This window comes from Lepus europaeus, chromosome 11, assembly GCF_033115175.1.
Source record: "Lepus europaeus isolate LE1 chromosome 11, mLepTim1.pri, whole genome shotgun sequence".
Classification (NCBI taxonomy): domain Eukaryota; kingdom Metazoa; phylum Chordata; class Mammalia; order Lagomorpha; family Leporidae; genus Lepus; species Lepus europaeus.
In genome coordinates, this window is record NC_084837.1 from 94,598,487 (window position 1) to 94,606,163 (window position 7,677).

The 7,677-nt window shown below is 39.9% G+C and overlaps 1 pseudogene; it reads right to left on the reverse strand.

Annotated features, from left to right (window-relative positions):
* Window positions 1–4,618: 4,618 nt before the first annotated feature.
* Window positions 4,619–5,718, reverse strand: LOC133769617 (protein GOLM2-like; annotated as a pseudogene).
* Between the last annotated feature and the right edge of the window lie 1,959 nt (window positions 5,719–7,677).

Consider the following 7,677-nt stretch of genomic DNA (forward strand, 5'->3'; position numbering starts at 1 on the left):
ACAGCTTTTCACCTTGTTCCAATTTGAATATCACATCAGGTTTGGTAACACAATATCCTATAAACAGAATAATTGAGAATATATATAGATGAGATTCATGGGCTTTTGGGATTCTGAAGATTCAAAAACATGGCAAAGTTTTCAATGGGATAAAACCATCATTTTTGTCTCTTAACCTTAGACCTCTTAATTCAAAGCCAGTACAATATTAATCTCTATAAGGGCCCATATGTCATGATAATTTTTAAAAAGGATGTATATTGGGGCCAACATTGTGGCATAGCAGGTTAAGCTGTCGCTTAAAGTGCTGGCATCCCATATGGGTACTAGAACTAGTCCTGGCTGCTCCACTTCTGATCCAGCTCTGTGCTAATGTGCCTGGAAAAGTGCTTGGGCCCCTGCACCCATGTGTGATGCTAGGACAAAGATCTTGACTCCTGGCTTTGCACTGGCCCAGCCCTGGCCTTTGTGGCCATTTTAGGAGTGAATCAGCAGATGGAAGACTTCTTGCTCTCTGCCTCTGCCTCTCCCTCTCTCGAATTTTACCTTTCGAATAAATAAATAATATTTTTTAAAAAAAGTTAACAGAAAAAGAAAGGATATATATTCTACAAGGAGACACGTAATAAGGTCTGCTTACCTACTGAGACGAGATGGCTGTAGGTCTCCAGCATGAAATCTCTGTACAGGGTCTTCTGAGCAGGGTTCATTTTATGCCATTCTTCCTGACTGAAGTCCACACTCACATCCTCAAATGACACCAATCCCTGTGACAACAAAATTTATTTCAAACATTTAGAATTAGAAATCTTTGAAAAATCACTACTTTTCCTATGTACTCTTTTTTTTTTGACAGACAGAGTTAGACAGTGAGAGAGAGAGAGAGGGAGGGAGAAAGGTCTTCCTTTACCGTTGGTTCACCCTCCAATGGCTTCTGAGGCCGGCGCATCTCGCTTATCCGAAGCCAGGAGCCAGGTGCTTCTCCTGGTCTCCCATGCGGGTGCAGGGTCCAAGGACTTGGGCCATCCTCCAAGGCCTTCCCGGGCCATAGCAGAGAGCTGGCCTGGAAGAGGGGCAACCGGGATAGAATCCGGCGCCCCAACCGGGACTAGAACCTGGTGTGCCAGTGCCTCAAGGTGGAGGATTAGCCTGTTAAGCCACGGTGCCGGCCTAGTTCTGCTTCTAATCCAGCTCCCTACTAATGTGCCTGGAAAAGCACTAGATGATGGCCCACATACTTGGTTGGACTCTTGCCACCGACACGGGAGACTCAGTCTGAGGCTCCTGGCTTCAGCCTGGCCTATCCCTGGCTGTAGCAGCCATTTGAGAGAGTGAACCAGTGAACAGAAGATCTCTTTCTCTCTTTGTCTCTCCCTTTCTCTTTGTCACCCTGCCTTTTAAGTAAATAAAATATGTTTTAAAGTAGGATGACATTTTACATTTTTTTTTAAAGTTTTAGTGAGACAGAACTGTTCATGTGGAAACATTAAGATTCTCTGGAAAATAAGGCAGAATTGCCAGGAAACATTATTTCAGAATGCAGAAGGAAGCTCTAGGATGAGGACAGAATTTGAGAATCATTGCCCATCTGGGTGGAAATTGAAGTTATTAGATACAGAAACTTCCTTGAACACAAGGGGATTGAGAAAAGAAAAGTAGCAAAACACCATTCAAGGAATCATGAATATTAAAGACGCTGGAAGAAAAAATTACAAGCCACAAATTAAAGAAAAATTCTATGAAAACTAGTAGACTTGGAAACTGATAAAAGGAAAAGATTCCAGATGACTTCAGGGGTGGATGTTGTGGTCCATCAGGTTAAGCCGCTACTTAGGATGCCTACACTCCATACTAGAGTTCAGGTTTGAGTGCTGGGTATTCTGCTTCTGATCCAGCTTCCTGCTAATGCACCTAGAAGAGAGAAGACAATGGCTCAAGCACTTGGGTCCCTGCCATCCATGTGGGCAACCAGGATGGAGTTCCTGGCTCCTGGCTGTTGCAACCATTTGAGGAATGAACCAGTGGATGGAAGATTCTGTCTTTCATAAAGAGATAAATAGCCTCTTTTTTCAATTTTTAATTTATCAGAACCCAGCAAGAGATGATTTCCATCAACTTAACACTAAATTAGGGCAAAAAATACATCAAGAAAACCTGAAAGCTTAAGGCAGAAGTAAAACATAAAAACAGTATGTCTAAAACAGATTGTAGAATGTTGATTCACATAGGGTAGTTGTTGTCGCATAGGAGATTAAGCAATCCTCTGTGACACTGGCATCCCATATGGGTGCCAGTAAGTGTCCCAGCTGCTCTACTTCTGATCCAGGCCCCTGACACCCATATGGGAGACCTAGAAGAAGCTCTTGGCTTTGGCCTGGCCCAGCCCCAGTGGTTGTGGCCAAATGGGGAGTGAACAGATGGAAGATCTTTCTCTGCCTCCTCCATCTCTAACTCTGCTTTTCAAATAAACAAATATTTTTTTAAAAGATTCACATAGTTAATACGGTCAAAAATATTATCAATTAGTCTGGGATTTCTCCAGTTATGAAATGTCTAGGCTGCTGGTGCTGGTGTTGTAGTGTAGTAAAGCTGCCACCTGTGACACCAGCACCCACATGGCCACCAATTCAACCCCCTGGCAGCAGCTCTAGCTCCAATCTAACTCCTTGCTAATGGTCTGTGAAATGCAACATAAGATGGCTCATGTACTTGGGCCCTTGACAGCCAAATGGTAGTGCAGGATGAAGCTCCTGGCTCCTAGCTTTAGCCTGGCTCAGCCTTGCTCTGGCCATTGTGGCCATTTGGGGAGTGAACCAGTAAATGGAAGACCTCTCTCTCTCTGTGTCTCTTCCATTCTCTCTGTAACTCTGCCTTTCAAATAAATAAATAAAACTTAAAAAATTCTTAGTTGTTAATTGAAGAAATTTTGCTATGTAATAGCTACCATACAACCAAATGGTTTTTATGACAAAGCAACTAAGGTAATTTCATGATTTTCTTTTGTACAGATTTTACAAAATTAAATAGAAAGAAGTACAACTAGGAGTATTTTTAGATTCATCTCCTCACACTAAGGCCCAAAAGATGTATGTCACTTCCCTTTAATTATATTTTAAAAATTCTGTGAACCATAATACTTCTTAAATATGGCCTGATTCTAATTACGATAAAGTCATGGATTGTTTGACAATGTGGGAAAAACAGTAGATTATTGCATCTTTTCATGGTCATTAATTAATTTGAAGCTGAAGTTTAAGAATTGGAGCACCTCAGCAAGTGAATGACCTATCTCTTAGCCACTGTTAGTCTGAATTTTGACTGAAATATTAGTACTAGGGGGAAATGCATTTCATGTTGTTTGTGTGCAATTAACAGTCATCCTTCTGAAAAACAGGGTTGACAATCTTAAATTTCTATTTATGATTAAAACTTTTTGTTTTAGGAGGTGGGATAAGATTTTTAAAATGATATAAATCAGAGAACAGGGATTAGCTAGCTTATACATTTTATTAAATAGAGTTAAATAAAAGGCAAATACATTTAAATAATTTTGTAAGTCTAACAAATATGAGCTTTATGTGTTCTTAACTAACATATTAATGACAATGATTCATTTTTGTTATAAATTTTAAGCTATTTTAATAAAATAGTAGGGGACCTCACTGTACTTACATTTATTTGTGCATTTATAAAAACATGCTAAAATTCTTTATGTAGTACTTCTGAAAAAGTCTAGTCATAAAAGATCAGTAAAATGATCAGAAAAGCTTTGAAATCCTGATTGCAGATTCATTTCAAAGTAGATTTAGCCCCTTTCAGGATCTGGCATTTCAATCACAAATATCTTCACCAGTCTGAACTATGAAAATATAAAAAAATTAGCTAGTGATGGCCATAGTGAAGCAGTACTGGTGTTACTTGAGGAAAAAATAAAAACTGAAAATACATATGAATCCTGCATTCCACAAGTTCAAGAACCAAGTAAGATATAAGATATAACTCATGAATACTGTCATGTCTTAGCAGGCCCCAACTGAAAACTTATTTGCCAAAACACATTAGCACTCATGTAAAATAACAGGAGTAGGGAGGGAATTTTGTACACATGTTGTCCAGTGTTTGTTTTCCATTTCCCCTTTTTTATGTAATTATTATAGGTATAACTCCTTGAAGATCATGAAATAAGGGATAGATATAGAACATCTGTTGGGCTAACAATACATTACTACATAAAAAGTTTTCAACTGAGTAACTGTTCTCACTCTGATTAAACTATGTGAAACATAAAATGTACAACAATTTTTCCTTGCTTGTCTACTTGTGGAAAGAATTATTGGGCTCAATAAAATGTGAAAAACACAGTAGTTTGCTTTAAATGCAAAGATTAACTGTTTTGGCTCAACCGTAACATAACAAATAAAGTGTCTACTTAGAGAATATAATAGGAAAAGGTTCACATATATACATGGATATATTGATTCATTAAAATATTCCTTAAATCTATCTCAATGTATCTTTACAACCCATAGAACTGATCTTTATTTTAAAAAAGTAAAAATGATGGAGTAGAAATTTCATTTTACAGTACTTTATGTTTTTTTAAGTTTTTCCTTAGGATTTAAAGGACATCATTGAAATGCTGCTTTTCACAGTTTGCAAAGTCCACCTGAAGCTTTCATTCTTCATCGTTTTGCTTCAATTTATGGAAGACACCAAATTTATCCTTGGAAGTCTGTTTAGTACAGCTGTTAGAATTCTGGGTTCACTCTCCAAGTTTGGGCCTCTAGTTAAATGCTGAAGAATGTTAGAAGGGTTCTGTTTTGAGTACCAAGGGTTGCACTGTGGTTCACCTGTGCATCTTCAGCCAAATTTGTGGACAGAGGTTGTCTACTTGGAAGATGGGAAATTGTTTGATGAGTTCCATGTTCAGAAACTGAAATAGAAGTCCTCTTTAAAGCAGTGGGAAGATCATCACTAGGTCATTCTCTTCTATTCCAGCCATCCCACATCACCACCTCATTGATTTGTTCTTTCCCATATGTAGTATAACTTGGGGGTTCTTCATTCTCAGCTACTTTTGGAATATTTTTAGCTACTACATGATCATTCACACCTGATTATTCTCCATCATTTGCTTGAACTTTGTGAGTCTCTTGATTTTGTTGAAAAAATTGGTCTGCTAATTTTTCTTCATATCATGCTCTTAATTCCTTGACCTGCTGTCCACACTGAAAAGTCTCATATGCTAACCACTGCACAAGGAAAGTACTTTTCTGTCTGTAGTGCTGAAGCTGATCTTCTTGTGGAAGAAACTCCTGATTAAGCTCAACAAGTTACCCCTTTAAATGATGTAGGTCTGCTACCTGATATGAAATGCTGTTCTGTAGTTTAACCTTGTCATCTTCGCATCTCTTCCCCAGACCCTCCCAGCCAGTAGGTTGCTGGTGAGGTGACCATAATTTGGCCCCTCTGGTACATCTGTTTCTTATGCCTGCCCACCAAGAGCAAGAGATATTCAGATATACTTCTTCAGATGCCTGCGGGCCATCTCTGTGCACTGAACCTGGCCCTGCGGCTCCGTCTCCTTCTCTGGAAGCAAGATGTGTCAGGAAGAAGTGCTCTAGTAGTAAAGGCCAGGAAAACAATCACTACCAGAAGCACCAGCAGCATAAAGGAGGGCAGACAGCCAGCCCTTGGGTTGGCCTCAAAACCCAGCATGGGGTCAAACTGGGCTGTACCCTAAGGCTTCACAGCAATTTGCAAGCAGAAGCTCAGGTCTCTGAGAAAATTCTCTGTCCCACATATCAGTGAAAAATTTACAATAATTATAGAATCAACTTTTTCAGAACACATGAAGCTAACTAAAGGCCTGTACAATCTATGGAACATATATACACCAGAAAAATAGCTACTCAAAATGGTCAAAGTGCCTCAATGGCATTTTAACTTGTCCTATACCCTTCCCTCTCTCTCCAACTGCATGGTAGCTTTGAAAAACCACACTGTGAAATAAGTCAACTGGGTTATGGTTCTGTCAAAGCTTTAGCCCCAGAACACTGTCATTATCTGACGTGGATGATGGTTCTTTGGAGGACTTTACCTATAAGACTATTTGAACTAATCAGAGCTCACTTGGTATGAAGAGGCCCATTCCTTAGAGGCATTTGTTCAAAACATTTAAAGGTAATTGTTTAACTGAGCAACCAGCAACCTGAGGTGGTGGATAACAAAAAACAGCTCATCAAAATCTAAAAGGGGCCGGTGCCGTGGCTTAACAGGCTAATCCTCCGCCTTGCAGCGCTGGCACACAGGGTTCTAGTCCCGGTTGGGGCACTGGATTCTATCCCAGTTGCCCCTCTTCCAGGCCAGTTCTCTGCTATGGCCCGGGAAGGCAGTGGAGGATGGCCCAAGTCCTTGGGCCCTGCACCCGCATGAGAGACCAGGAAAAGCACCTGGCTCCTGGCTTTGGATCAGCACGATGCGCCGGCTGCAGCAGCCATTGGAGGGTGAACCAACGGTGAAAATGAAGACCTTTCTCTCTGTCTCTCTATCCATTCTGCCTGTCCAAAAAAAAAACTAAAAGGAAAATCTGAGGAGTGAGATATTCATAAAGGTTCTGAATAGTTCTGATACACTCCTGAGACTGTAGATGGCCACCTAAATGAACAGCACTGAACATAACGCCCAGAGCTGTCAGCTTGCTCAGGAAAGATGTGAGAAAGCTTGAAGCTGTCACCTCTGGGTGACCTCAAGGTTTGAAGTAAGCAGGAAATCAAGGCCAGCAAAGTAGTAAATTGCCTGGATGACTGCTGAAGGAATGCCCAACTTGCAGAAAGCCCCCTAGCATAGACTAGGAGACTTACTGGTTCAAGCATTTCAGGAAATTTCTATAGAGACTTCAGCTACTAAAAATAACAAGAAATATAGGTTCTACAGAGTTAGTTTTAAAAATTATTCAACAACAACCTTTCTGGTCAATGAGGATACTGTTACAGTTGGAAAAGGGAAATAAAGTCAGGCATTGTGGCACAACAGGTTACATCGCAACCTGCGATGCCAGCATCCCATATAAGAATAACAGTTTGAGTCCTGGTTGCTTCATTTTCAATCCAGCTCCCTGCTAATACAGCTGGGAAAGAGGATAGCCTAAGCACTTGGGCCCCTGCCACCCACATGGGAGACCTGGATAGAATTCTTGGCTCCTGGCCTTGATCTAGCCCACCTGGGCATTGCAGCCATTTGGAGAGTGAACCAGCAGAAGGAAGATCTCTTCTCTCTGTCTCTCCTTCTCTCTGTCTTGCTGTCTTTCAAATAAATAAAATAAATCTAAGAAAATTAAAAAGAATAAATAAGTTCTGATATTCTGTTGCACAGTATGGTGACTATAGCCACATGATTTTATTTAAAATATCTAGTTTGCAACTTAATTATTTTAAAAGTAAATAAGTAATTATAACCTACATGCAGGAAAAGAAAGGGTAATCAATAGACACTGCTTCTGAAGAAGCAGACAATAGACTTAACTATACAAGGACTTTAATTCAGCTCTTTTATATTGCTCAAAGACTTAGAGGAAATGATATGTCAGGGCTAAAGCACAGTATGAGATCAGTATTTCATTCAATAAAAGGTATCAATTAGCAGACAGAAATTATATAAAGGAACTAAACAGAAAAT